We start from the raw sequence: 13187 nt of genomic DNA on the forward strand, positions 1-13187 counted from the left end.
ACGCAGCTTTCCCCCGCCTGTAATCCCGGGGCTTCCCTGTTGGCAGCAGGGACAAGGCGCGCCGCCTTAGGCGATCGCGCTTTAGTGACCTACAAGCAGCTGGCGCCGCTGGCCCACGCCTGCGCTGCCCGCCGGCACTGACACTGAGGCGTGGGAGAGCAGGCCGGGCAGGGGGCGGGGCTAGGGCACGCGGGGCTGGTCTCAACCCCGCCCCCTGCCCCCACTCCACCCACCGGTCGCACAGGCCCGGACAGCCAGGAGGGCGGGGCTAAACCAGAAAAGGACAGAATTCGGGGGGAGGGGTGTGATCACTGCGGGGCGGGGCTTGTGGAGCGCCTCAAGAGTGGCGGGCGGGGCTGTGTGGATCGTCACATGGAGGAGGACGCAGCAGGTTGATGAGGTCATCAAGAGGCGCCCGCCTGGCTGGCTGGACTCAGCGCTGTCAGCAGGCAGGACAGGAAGCAGCCGCTAGTGTCAGGTAAACAAGCAGCACAGCGGCTCCGCTCTTGGGGCTTCCACGGCCGCGTCCTGGCCCCGCCCGCAGCCAGCGGCCCCGGGGTGGAATGCGGGAACTTTTCGGCAACGGCACCGCTCCTTCCGTCTGCCCGCAGCCAGCGCCTGCCGCTCGCTACTCTGCCCACCCCTGCCCCCCCCTTCTCCGTGTGGCCGGGCCGCCCCCTCCCGGCTCGCTCCCCGGTGTGCCCCCCCCCGCCTGGATCGCGCCCCACGCAGCGCGGCTCCCTTCTCTGTTGGGCCCCACACGACTGGCTTCCCCTGCCCCTGTGCGCGACCCCCAATCCGCCTCGTTCCCCGGCCACGTCCCTTTCCCGTACCCTTTCCCGCTCCTCCACCTCTGCTCTCTGCTCCCTCCCCGATCCACCACCACCACCACCCATCCCCTCCCCTCCGCACCCTCGCCTTACCTGTGTGTGTGTGTGCGTGCGTGCGTGTCCCTCCAGTCCGGCTCCTGGCTGTGCTCCCCTGCCCTGTGCCTTCCAGTCCTGCTGCTCCTGGCTGCCCCCACCTGCGACTTGTGCTCCTGCCTGCTCCATCCCTCCAGTGCATAAAATACGTGTGGTCAACTTGCTCGTAATTTGGTGGCTTTTATACATGTCATGTTTATGAGACAGAATTGTGATTTTTTTTTTCTAAATAGTCAATACAGAACTTTGCATCAGATGAAATTTACTTGTGCTAATTGTAGTCACCTGAAAAACAAGTATTGTTAATGGTTACTGTAAATTCTTTCAAAAGGTGTTACTGGTTTGTGTATTAGAAAGGCCATATGCTTTCCAAAGCAAGATCAATTGGAAGGATTACATTTTTTGTTATTAAATTAGCTGTACGTTGGAAATGGCTGTGTTTTTGAATCCCATTAATACTTGCTTTATTATCTAATTTGCATTTGAAAAACACATCCTGTATGTTGCGCTGAGAGGATATATGGATACCATCAATTATTATGATCTGATGAGAGTCTATGGAGAAATAAGAATGTTTTGGTTTAGAAGGATTTTGTGTATTCTTTGTCTTGCCGTTTATATCGGTTAAAATAATTTGTTTAAAAACCAATGACAGGAGGTCTTTTCTTGCTTGTACATGTAACTTTAGCTGGTATAATTCAAAATGGATTTAGCTTTCGTATGACTTTTGCCCACACAAAGAAGAACACATTCGTTCCTAAAAAGTGTCATCTAACTGAGTGAAACCCATTGCTGGCACAGGGTATATATCAGTAGCTGCACCAGAAAACAATAATAAACGATCGCCAAGCATGAGGGGATTCTTATAATGTACAATACTGAAAAACATTTTAGGAGAGATTAACAAAAGCTGTTGAATAGTAATGGGTTAAATTGTATATACGTGTTTATGTAATAAATATTTAAATACATTTTAACTCTGATCCTTTGTTCTGGTTGTATATAAAAATTGTGAATTTCTAGAATTGGAAGTTTTTCTCTTCTCTAGACTGCTAAATAAAAGGACAACATCCTTTTTTAAAAGTATAAATTGTCCTTTCTTTCAATGTTTTGCTATGACAATGCTTACTAAAATAAATTCCAACAGGTTTTTTTGGATTTCTGGTTTCTGATATGTAAATTTTTATGGTATAAGAAACTTAACTTAACATAAGGCAACATTCTTCCTCTCTAGTCCACACTGTAGACCTTTACTGTGAACTGTATTACGGGGATTTCTGTGTGTAGAATGAGTTTGGGAAACACATCTGAGATCACCAATGTGACTTAGGGAGATTTGCCCTTGGATTGGTTGTTGATATATAATGAACATAAGGGGTTGTTTTTCCATATATAGTTCAGACCTATTTCAAAGTTATCCTGTGTTCTGTTGGCTTCATTACTCCTCATTTTAGTGCTTTTTACAATAGTTAGAATGGGTAAGCCAACCACAGGTTTAGCCACACAACCTCCATTAACCTGAGTGTGAGTTGTCTAAATCCCCTATAGGCTTTGAAAATCTCAGCCATGTAGTTAACGGAACATGTATATGAATGAACTTAGAATCATAAAAACATCTGCACAGACAATATTTGTCTCTAATCATGCTAGATAGCAGACATCTAGAGACCTGCTTGGATATGAACTGTTACAACTTTTTTTGGGTCAGGGTAGCCGCCAAGTAGAAAACTTCATTAAAGGCAGCTTTATTCACTAACATTTCCACAATATTTGAATTATAGTCACTTTTTTGGGGGGGTTGATGGGATATTACTATTTAATATCATTGTTTAAAAGTGAACATTTCATAGCTGTCTTTAGGTTTCAATGCATAACTTCAAGCTTTGTAATCTGAATATGTCAAGCACCTTGCTGATCTAGGTACTTATGTAGCCCTTATCACTATGGTATCTGAGTTATTTTTAACTCAAATGTAGGGGCCTAAAAGTAGCAAATACTTGTATATATTAAACACCATAATGGATCAAATCTTAATTGCTTTAGTCTATGCATTTGAAATAAGTGGCATTAATTGCAGAAGTAATGAACAAAAATGGGTTTAAAGAATGACAATTTGTGATCTTGGTAAATCATTTGAGTAGATTCCTTTCCCACTCCCCAAGTAAGGTAGCCTTGATTGTAACTGTGTATAGAAATGATTTTTCGAAAACTTTTAGAAACAAGAATATCTAAGGAGGTAAGGGAGAGGAAGTGTTCGTTGTCTTTGCCTTCCCTGACCCTCCCCCCCACCCCCCATCATAGCACTTAAAGTCGCAGTACACTTTGCCTCTGTTGCTTCTGCACTGTATGAAGATGATCCCAACATGCACCTCTCTAACTTCATGTGCCTTTATTTTTCCCCTTTCGTGAGGCTTTGAGCTGGTGGTGTGGGCCAGCTGGTCCAGCAACAAAAGTCTTTCAGTAGCAGTTTTTTTTTCCTCCCCAAAGGTTTTATTGTTGAAATCAGGAGTGAACCACGTGTAACAAAGGAAACAAAAATGTTTTGTTAGCTTAGGTTATGACCCAGACCTTTGTATGGTGGAGGAAGCTCTGTCTTCTAAGAAACCTCATGTCTAACACAGAGCTATATTTGGACGTGGGGAAGAGAGCAGTTACAGCAACTGCTATAATGAAGGCTACACATGTTCCTCTTCTGACCCCATGCTCTCAATTACTTCTAAAACCATGTTTTGGGCTGTGATTTTACAAGCTTGATTCTCTTCCCCAAGTTAATTACTCTTTATAAATTGGAACAATAAATGGAAAATGTCAGTTACTTTTAAAGAGAGAAGATGGGTTGGAATAGAGTACACCTGTATATATCATATAGTATGTGTATATACTCCTCCCAAATCAAAATAAACTGGAAATAAAACCCAAACCAACAACAGCAACCACTTTCCACAGTATTCCTTGTCGTTTGGGGATTGGTGGGTAACAGTGGATCACAAGCTACATGAGAGTCTGCAGTGTAAGGTTGCAAAAAAAGCAAACATAGAATCATAGAATATTAGAGTTGGAAGGGACCTCAGGAGGTCATCTAGTCCAACCCCCTGCTCAAAGCAGGACTAACCTCAGCTATATCATCCCAACCAGGGCTTTGTCAAGCCTCAGCTTAAAAACCTCTAAGGATGGAGATCCCACTACCTCCCTAGGTAACCTATTCCAGTGCTTCACCACCCTCCTAGTAAAAAACTTTTTCCTAATGTCCAACCTAGACCTCCCCCCCTGCAACTTGAGACCGTTGCTCCTTGTTCTGTCATCTGCCACCACCGAGAACAGCCTAGCCCCATCCTCCCTGGAACCCCCTTTCAGGTAGTTAAAGGCCGCTATCAAATCCCTCCTCACTCTTCTCTTTTGCAGACTAAACAAGCCCAGTTCCCTCAGCCTCTCCTCATAAGTCCTGTGCTCCAGCCCCTAATCATTTTTGTTGCCCTCCGCTGGACTGTCTCCAACTTGTCCACATCCTTTTTGTAGTGGGGGGCCCAAAACTGGATACAATATTCTAAATGCGGCCTCACCAATGCCGAATAGAGGGGAATAATCACTTCCCGTGACCGGCTGGCAATGCCCCTCCTAATGCAGCCCAATATGCCATTAGCTTTCTTGACAACCAGGGCACACTGCTGACTCATATCCAGCTTTTTATCCACCGTTACCCCCAGGTCCCTTTCTGCAGAGCTGCTGCCCAGTTCGTTGGTCCCCAGTCTATAGCTGTGCATGGGATTCTTCCTTCCTAAGTGGAGGACTCTGCACTTTTCTTTGTTGAACCTCATTAGATTTCTTTTGGCCCAATCCTCCAGTTTGTTTAGGTCACTCTGTATCCTAGCCCTACCTTGCAGGGTATCTACCACTCCCCCCAGCTTAGTGTCGTCTGCAAACTTGCTGAGGGTGCAATCTACCCCATCCTCCAGATCATTAATAAAGATGTTGAACAAAACCGGCCCCAGGACTGACCCCTGGGGAACTCTGCTTGTGACTGGTTGCCAGCTATACATGGAGCCATTGATCACTACTCGTTGAGCCCTATGCTCTAGCCAGTTCTCTATCCATTTTATAGTCCATTCATCCAACCCATACTTCTTTAACTTGCTGATAAGAATACTGTGAGAGACAGTATCAAAAGCTTTGCTAAAGTCAAGGTATATCACGTCCACCGCCTTCCCTACATCCACAGAGCCAGTCCCCTCATCATAGAAAGCAATCAGGTTGGTCAGGCATGACTTTCCCTTGGTGAATCCGTGTTGACTGTTCCTGATCACCTTCCTCTCTTCCAAGTGCCTTAAAATGGATTCCTTAAGGACCTGCTCCATGATTTTTCCAGGGATTGAGGTGAGGCTGACTGGTCTGTAGTTCCCTAGATCCTCTTTCCTCCCTTTTTTGAAGATGGGCACTATATTTGCTTTTTTCCAGTCGTCAGGGACCTCCCCCTGTTCCCACGAGCTTTCAAAGATAATAGCCAATGGCTCTGAAATCACCTCAGCCAACTCCCTCAGCACCCTCGGGTGCATTGCATACGGCCCCATGGACTTGTGAATGTCCAATCCTTCTAAATAGTCTTGAACCCGTTCCTTCAGCACTGCGGGATGTTCGCCAATTCCCATTCTGTGCCACCCAGTACGGCAGTCTGGGAGCTGATCTTGTCTGTGAAGACAGAGGCAAAAAAGGCATTGAGTACCTCAGCTTTCTCCACATCCTCCGTCACTAGGTCGCCTCCCTCATTCTCTAAGGGGCCCACACTTTCCCTAATCTTCCTCTTGTTGGCAACATGCCTGTAGAAACCCTTCTTGTTCCCCTTCACTTCCCTTGCTAGCTGCAACTCCAATTGCGCTTTGGCCTTCCTGATTTCATTCCTGCATGTTCGAGCAGTGTTTATGTACTCCTCCCTAGTCATCTGACCAAGCTTCCACTTCTTGTAAGCTTCTTTTTTGCGTTTAAGTTCGCCAAGGACATCTTTGTTAAGCCAAGCTGGACGCCTACCATATTTGCTATTCTTTCTGCACATCGGGATGGTTTGCTCCTCTGCCCTCAATAAGGTCTCTTTAAAATACAGCCAGCTCTCTTGGGTTCCTTTCCCCCTCATATTAGCCTCCCAAGGAATCCTGCCCATCAGTTCCCTGAGAGAATCAAAGTCCGCTTTTCTGAAGTCCATGGTCCGTATCCTGCTGTTCTCCTTTCTTCCTTTCGTCAGGATCCTGAACTCGACCATCTCATGGTCACTGCTGCCTAGGTTGCCACCCACTTCTACTTCCCCTACCAAATCTTCCCTGTTTGTGAGCAGCAGATCAAGAGAAGCTCGGCCCCTAGTTGGTTGCTCCAGCACTTGCACCAGGAAATTGTCAGTGACACTCTCCAAAAACTTCCTGGATTGTTTGTGCTCTGCTGTATTGCTCTTCCAGCAGATGTCAGGGTGATTGAAGTCTCCCATGAGAATCAGGTCCTGTGAACTGGAAACTTTCCCTAGTTGACTGAAGAAAGCCTCATCTACCTCATCCTCCTGGTCTGGTGGTCTGTAACAGACACCCACCACGACATCACGCTTATTGTTCTTGCTTCTAAGCTTAACCCAGAGACTCTCAACTGGCTTATCTCCAGTTTCATACTGGAGCTCAGAGCAGTCATAGTGTTCTCTTACATACAGTGCAACTCCTTCCCCCTTTCGCCCCTGCCTGTCCTTCCTGAACAGTTTATACCCATCCATGACAGCGCTCCAATTGTGAGAGTTATTCCACCAAGTCTCAGTTATTCCAATCATGTTGTAGTTTCTTGACTGTGCCAGGACTTCCAGTTCTTCCTGCTTGTTTCCCAGACTTCTTGCATTTGTGTACAGGCACTTGAGATAAGTAGCCGACTGGCCTACTTTCGCAGTATGAATCGGGAGGCCTCCCCTGCTGCACCCTCCTCCTTCTGCTTCCTTGTGGTGTCCCTCTTCCCCCCTAACCTTCGGGCTTAGGTCCCCATCCCCCGTCGAAACTAGTTTAAAGCCCTCACTAGGTTAACCAGCCTGTCTGCTAGTATGTATTGGCAGGAGTGTTGTAAGCAAGACATGAGAAGTAAGTCTTCCGCTCTACTCCCAGCTGATAAAGCTGCAGCTGGAATATTGTGTCCAGTTCTGGGTGCCACATTTCAGGAAAGATGTAGACAAATTGGAGGAGTGAAGAGGAGAGCAATAGAAATGAAGGTCTAGAAAACATGACCTATGAGGAAAGATTGGAAGAAAAAAAATTGGGTTTGTTTAGTCTGGAGAAGAGAAGACCAAGGAGGGACATAACAGTTTTCAAGTACAAAAAAGATTGTTACAAGGAGGAGGGGGAAAGATTGTTCTAGTTCACATTTGAGGATGGGACAAGAAGCAATGGGCTGAAATTGCAGCAAGGGAGCTTTGGATTTGACATTAGGAAAAACTTCCTAACTGTCATAGTAGTTAAGCACTGGAACAAATTGCCTAGGGAGGCTGTGAAATCTCTGTCATTGGAGGTCTTTAAGAACAGGTTAGACAAACACCATCAGGAATGGTCTAATCGTTACTTAATCCTGCCTTGAGTGCAGGGGACTGGACTAGATGACCTATCAAGCTCCCTTGAGTCTTCCTGGTGAAAACTTATTTTGATATTTCTGAGGTGATGGTCTGCTGAAAAACACACTTCTTATGTGCACAGTACATTTTGAATAGGGTCTCTCTTGTAAACCCCTATCCTTTATATACTTGCTTTTGTGTTTACTCACATGAGTGAAGCTGAGCACATGTTTAAGTGCTTGCAGGATGAAAGCTTAAACTTGTAAAAGGTGTGCCACTTTAAAAAAGGCCAGTCTGGGCATTTGTGCATGGGTAACAGAGCTATGCACCAACAAATATACTGAAAGTGTGCTGTAGCTAACGCAAGGGAGTCTGAAGGAGCCCTTGCCTCAATCACTATTGACTAAAGAAGGTGTGTATGTCATGGAGCACTTGGTATAGATTTGTCTTGGGTGTTCTTGTGGAGAACCGTTAAATATTACTGGACTATGGAACTATCTCTTTTTCAATAAAGTGAAAAAGTTTGGAAAATATGCTAAAAGTGTTGTTGAGGACTTAATGGTTGAGCAATTAAGCACTCAAAAGGCAGGAAATGCTGAAGTTATGGTAATATATACAACCACTGTCTCCTTTTGCATATGCATTTTAGTAATTTCTAAAAATGATCAGATTATTTTTCAGATATAATAAATCTTTTTAACAACCTCAGATACTCATTGGTATTCTCGTAGGTTTCTAATTCAATGTATTTAACTAAAGTTTTGATCTCGGAAGATTCTAGCAATTGAAAAAATTAGCAGTCATTGAAGGAAAACTTAATATTTTAAGGTTAAGCCTACTGCTGTTGTGGGACTTTGTATTCCAGGACTCAAGTGTTTGTCCCAGAGGAGCCAGCTAATGAAGTCGGAAGCATGTCTCTACAAACATCTATGTAGGTTTGTTGTTTTCCTTTTATTGGATGAATATCCTGCCAAAACTACTTTTCTGTCCTTTTTTTTAAAAAGAAAAAAATCTCTATCAAAAGAATATCTAGTTAAAATAGGAACTATCTGAAACAACAAATAGTGCAAATAATGCACACACAGACGAACCATATACAATTTATAATACTTAAAATGAAGAAGTGGTTGTATGTTTAAAGCCGTACAGATTTGTAACTCTTCCTTCTCAAATCTAAACACGGATGCAAGATCTGGTAAGGATGAAGTCTTGGTGGTGTTTTACCTGATTTTGTTAAAATGCACTGAGGCACAAGAGCGACTGTTGCTTAGGAGTTAGAGCATATAAATGAGAGTCAAGGGACTTGGTTTCAGTATTGACTCTGCTGCTGAAGATCATACAGAAAGGCAACAAGTTTGCTTCATCTCTTTGCCTTTCTTTCAGTGGTCTAATACTTTTCAGCAATGGTTCTCAAACATGGTACTAAGAATACTTCCAAGTGGTCTGCAGGCTTCTTCCGTGAGAACTTCAGGCTGTGATGATTTTGGTAGCTATATCTAAACTCTAGATTATGTGGATTTCCAAAAGGCTTTTTGACCAACAAAACTTAAACACAAACATAAAACAACCACCACATTTCTGCACCCACAACACAGATCCTTTAACTAAACTGCAGAATTACAGAGCCATGTAGCTGCAAGCAATATGGGGAAATTTGGCAGTGATAAATGTAAAGTTCCTATATGGGGCAGAGGAAATGAACAACTTACGTACAAAATGAGGGGTAGGGTATAACAAATCAGTCATAGCCATCACACTAAAGCCAGTTTAATTTTCATTTTGTCTCCTAATGCTGTCTCATGAATCGAAGTGCTGTAATTGCCGGAGGGAAAGGTATTTAATTGGACTTCAGTGAGGAAGTGGTAGTCCGCATGTCTTCCTTAAGAGTTGTCTACCATAAAAAAACCTAAAATTTGAGAACTAATGCTTTACATACCTACCTTATAGACATCTGTGGGGCTTAATTAGGAATTCCAGGGTTTGGCCTCTATTTTTACACATTTTCAGTGTTTCCTTTTGGCTATATTAGTGCTTTTTTTAATATCTTAGGATCACTTTTATTTGAATTGTACTTGTGCAGATATGAGCAAAAAATAGTTGTTTAGAAATTAAATAAATAAAAACATTGCTCATTTTTTAACGTTTCATTTATAGCTTACACACAGTGTAACACAGTAGAGTGCATCTACACAAAACCACTTAAAACTTGCTATGTGCATGCCCAAAAAAGTGAACAACGGAACGTGAAAAGAGAGTGCTACAGACTAATTTAAAGCAAATAGTGAGGATAGGATCTGGATTCTGTTGAAAGTCTGTTTCACTGTTTGTATTGCAGTAGCACGCAGGAGGTCCCTGTCATGCACCAAGACTCCATTATGTTAGGGTACCGTACAAATACAGAACAAAAAAATAGTATTTCACCCCAAAGAGCTTACAATCTAAGTAGGATTTTTAAATAAACTTACCACTTTCCGTTTGCTTATCTGTTTTTCCCTGTTCCCAATGTTTGCCTATTAAATTCAAACCTTGAAAAAATTATATTGTGATGAGCAGATGTTTTCTGTTTAGCTAGAAACCAAGCATGAAATTCTGGCCCACTTGAAGCTAATGCCAAAACTCCCACTGAGTTTATGGGGCCATAATTTCACTTCAGATTCCTGATAATTGATGACTGGCAAGTGCTTGGAGCTGCTTTTATGAAGTTTGGTATAAAAACGTAATGCATTATGAAATGATTTGTCCCCTGTTCTACAATGCATCTGTGCCTTCTCTGTAATTAGCACTCAGGATCATCTAAATTCTCAGGCTTTTGCTGTTATTGCCAGCCCACAGAATATCTTTATAAGTGTGCTACAATCTCATCTTCACATATGTATTCTCTGTATATACATATTGTTTATACAGGTGTAGTATATTTTATGTCACTGTGTAAAATTTGGGCTGTTACAGAAAATAACGCTGAAGCAAAACATTTGTTTTATTTCTTCTTGACTGTTTATGGTGAACCAAACCATAAGTGACAATGTTTTGCTTTTAATACCACTGAGATGTGTTGTAACCATGGGTATAACTTAGCTCTCTTGTATTGTTCCTGCTCTCAAACAATTTATATAGTTTCCACATCAATTTTAGCTTTGCTACATAATTCTGTACAAGTGTTCAATGGACAAAACTTCACTGAAGTCAATGGAGCTGTGACTATTTACATCAGCAGAAAATTTGACACTGTACATCAAATACTAATCACACATATCTAAGATCTATGAACTAAGTAGTGTAGAGCAAAATCATCTGTGTTGAGGCAGTCTCTCATGTGCATTGTATGGTTCCTGGTATCCTAAGTACAATAACATACGTTTCTTGTCTTGAGTGTTTCCATTCCTGTCTCGGCAAATTCTAGAAGCACTGTAGGAAAATCTAGCATCCACCTGTTACTTATGAAGACCATTCTTAACATGTGAAAAAGTATTTAGAGAAACTGGGACTTCCTAGGAATTGAGGTAATCAGGACGTTGTAGGTGAGGAGGAATGTCTACCCTGAAAGCATGCTACATTCTGGTCAATACCTGGGAAACCATTTCCCCCATACAGCTAATATCTCTAGCTACTGACTGGTCTCAAATTTCCCATTGCTGAGCAATTTAACTGAGAAGCTTGCTGAAGCTTGATTCCAACTCCACCTACATACAGTAAATGTTCTGAAATCCTCCCATTTAAGCTCCAGGCCAGTACATGGAAGTGAATTGGTGCTGTTGGTATTGATGGATGGTAGTCTCATGACTGGATAAGAGCCAGACATTCCTACTGATGCTGTTGGACCTCTGCTGCATTTGATACCGTCAAACATGAAATTGTCTTTTTTTCTCTTAAGAGATGCTGAGACAATATGGACTGAAATGCCAACAATATGCTGTTGAGACACAGCTCTGTATCACTTTCATATCAGATGCAAAGAGCACCATCTCCCAGCTATTTGATGGCTGATAGTAGCAGCTGGTTGAAGAGGAGCTGGTAGAAGCTCAATATGGAACAGGTGTGGTGGTGGTGGAGGGGAAAAAAGAAACACTTTGAAGAACTCATCCTGTCTTAATAAGGAGGGTGTCTACCCTCACGTTATCAAGAAAGTCTATAATATCATAAATAAAAATGCCCTTTTCCATCTATGGCTGGAAAGAAGACACCACCACCTGTCAGAGCTGAACCTAACCTCAGTGTTCCACAGATATGTGACCTTGAGAGTTGATTGATTTAATTCTCTGAACATCAGGAAGTGACCACCAGCCCTTGAAAAAGCTACAGTTGGTACAGTAGCCTGTTTCTGTGTAACAACCTGCCATGAGTGCATCACCCCAGTACTCTGTCTTCACCATCTCCCTGTTGAATACTGGGTCAAATGTAACGTTTTAGTACTGCTCATCAGAACTCCAGGGTTGTCTCAAGTTACTTGAGGGACCACCTCACTTTGTGGGATCATGACTTTCAACAGCATCCACATTCCCCTGGAAAAAATAGAACTGTCCTTGAGCGAAAGTCATGCACAGAAAACCTAGCTTTCTCCCTGATTGCACCACGTAGCTGAACTAACCTTTGGAAGATATCCGGATGACTGTGAATCTCATCACTTTCAGAACAAAATGAAAAACCTATTTCTGTGACCAGACTTCCAGAAATAACACCATATTTAAAAAACCCAAAGACCCAGAAACCCATACATACAAAATAAACTAAAGCCAGTCCTTTGGGAGGAAGATAGAGACTAGGATGAGGAGGGTGGGGAAAAGGGAAGAGAGGGAGATCTTAATGTGCACTTTATAACTTTTGGAAGGTGCTCAATACCGGTTGCTCAAGTCAGGAGGAGGGGCAAGTCTGAAGCAATACACATTCACCTCATTTGCATAGTCTTATAAGAGAAACTGTTAAAACTTTATATAAATCCATGTACAGAAGTATAAGATGTTGAGATGTGCGATCACGTCACCCTTAATTAACAGAAACCTCTTGATCTGAATCCCCATATTTTTCTTTGCTTCATTGAAACGTGTGACTGCCTTGAATCTGAGGTTTCAGGTCTTAAAATAATTTTGTAAACGTTATTTAAATTTATTTAATTTTTATTCAAATGAATTTTATTCATTGAGTTTTACTGGTACAGGGCTTTGTTTCCTCCTAACCTTGCTGTTTGCAACAATTAATCGTAAATACATTAATAAATCCTCTAATTAAATTTTACCCTTTGTTTTGTGTGCACTGAACAACATTAGTTTTATTATGGTAGGATTTTCCATGGTGCTTATCACCATACTGTCTGAGAATTTCACAGGCATTAATACATTCATTATAATGTCCCTGTGCGTTAGATATTATCATTCCTACATTACAGGTGGAGAATTGAGGCACAGAGATTAAGATACTTGCCAAAAGTCATACAGAAAGTTTGTGGTAGTATCAGGAACAAAACCCAGATTATGAGAGAACCAGTGTAGTGCATTAATCATAAAATCATATTGGCATATGCATAGTAGCATTTTGAACTTTTGGCTTTCATGTGTATTTGCAGTCAGACTTCAAGCCAAGGCATAGTACAGAGAAAGTGGTTCCCTGCTCTGGTGGATGATCTTCTACGGTCAATAAACAAGGCCCATCCATCCATACTCATCCTGCCGGATCTCTCTCTGGCATTTGTTACCAATATTCACTAAATGCTGCTG

At 42.6% G+C, this 13187-nt stretch overlaps 1 protein-coding gene across 1 annotated transcript in view; it reads left to right on the forward strand.

The window, feature by feature from the left end:
- Nucleotides 1–400: 400 nt before the first annotated feature.
- The window catches only part of AOPEP (aminopeptidase O (putative)), a 267939-nt gene continuing 255152 nt past the window's right edge, over nucleotides 401–13187 (forward strand). The window contains exon 1 of the mRNA XM_067569212.1: nucleotides 401–478. The gene's annotated coding sequence lies outside the window, so the exon portion shown is untranslated. The remainder of the gene's footprint in view (nucleotides 479–13187) is intronic.

The sequence above is a fragment of the Emydura macquarii genome, unplaced genomic scaffold (genome assembly GCF_026122565.2).
Source record: "Emydura macquarii macquarii isolate MOO-44397 ecotype Brisbane River unplaced genomic scaffold, CSIRO-AGI_Emac_v2 contig_2897, whole genome shotgun sequence".
In the NCBI taxonomy this organism is placed as follows: Eukaryota; Metazoa; Chordata; order Testudines; family Chelidae; genus Emydura; species Emydura macquarii.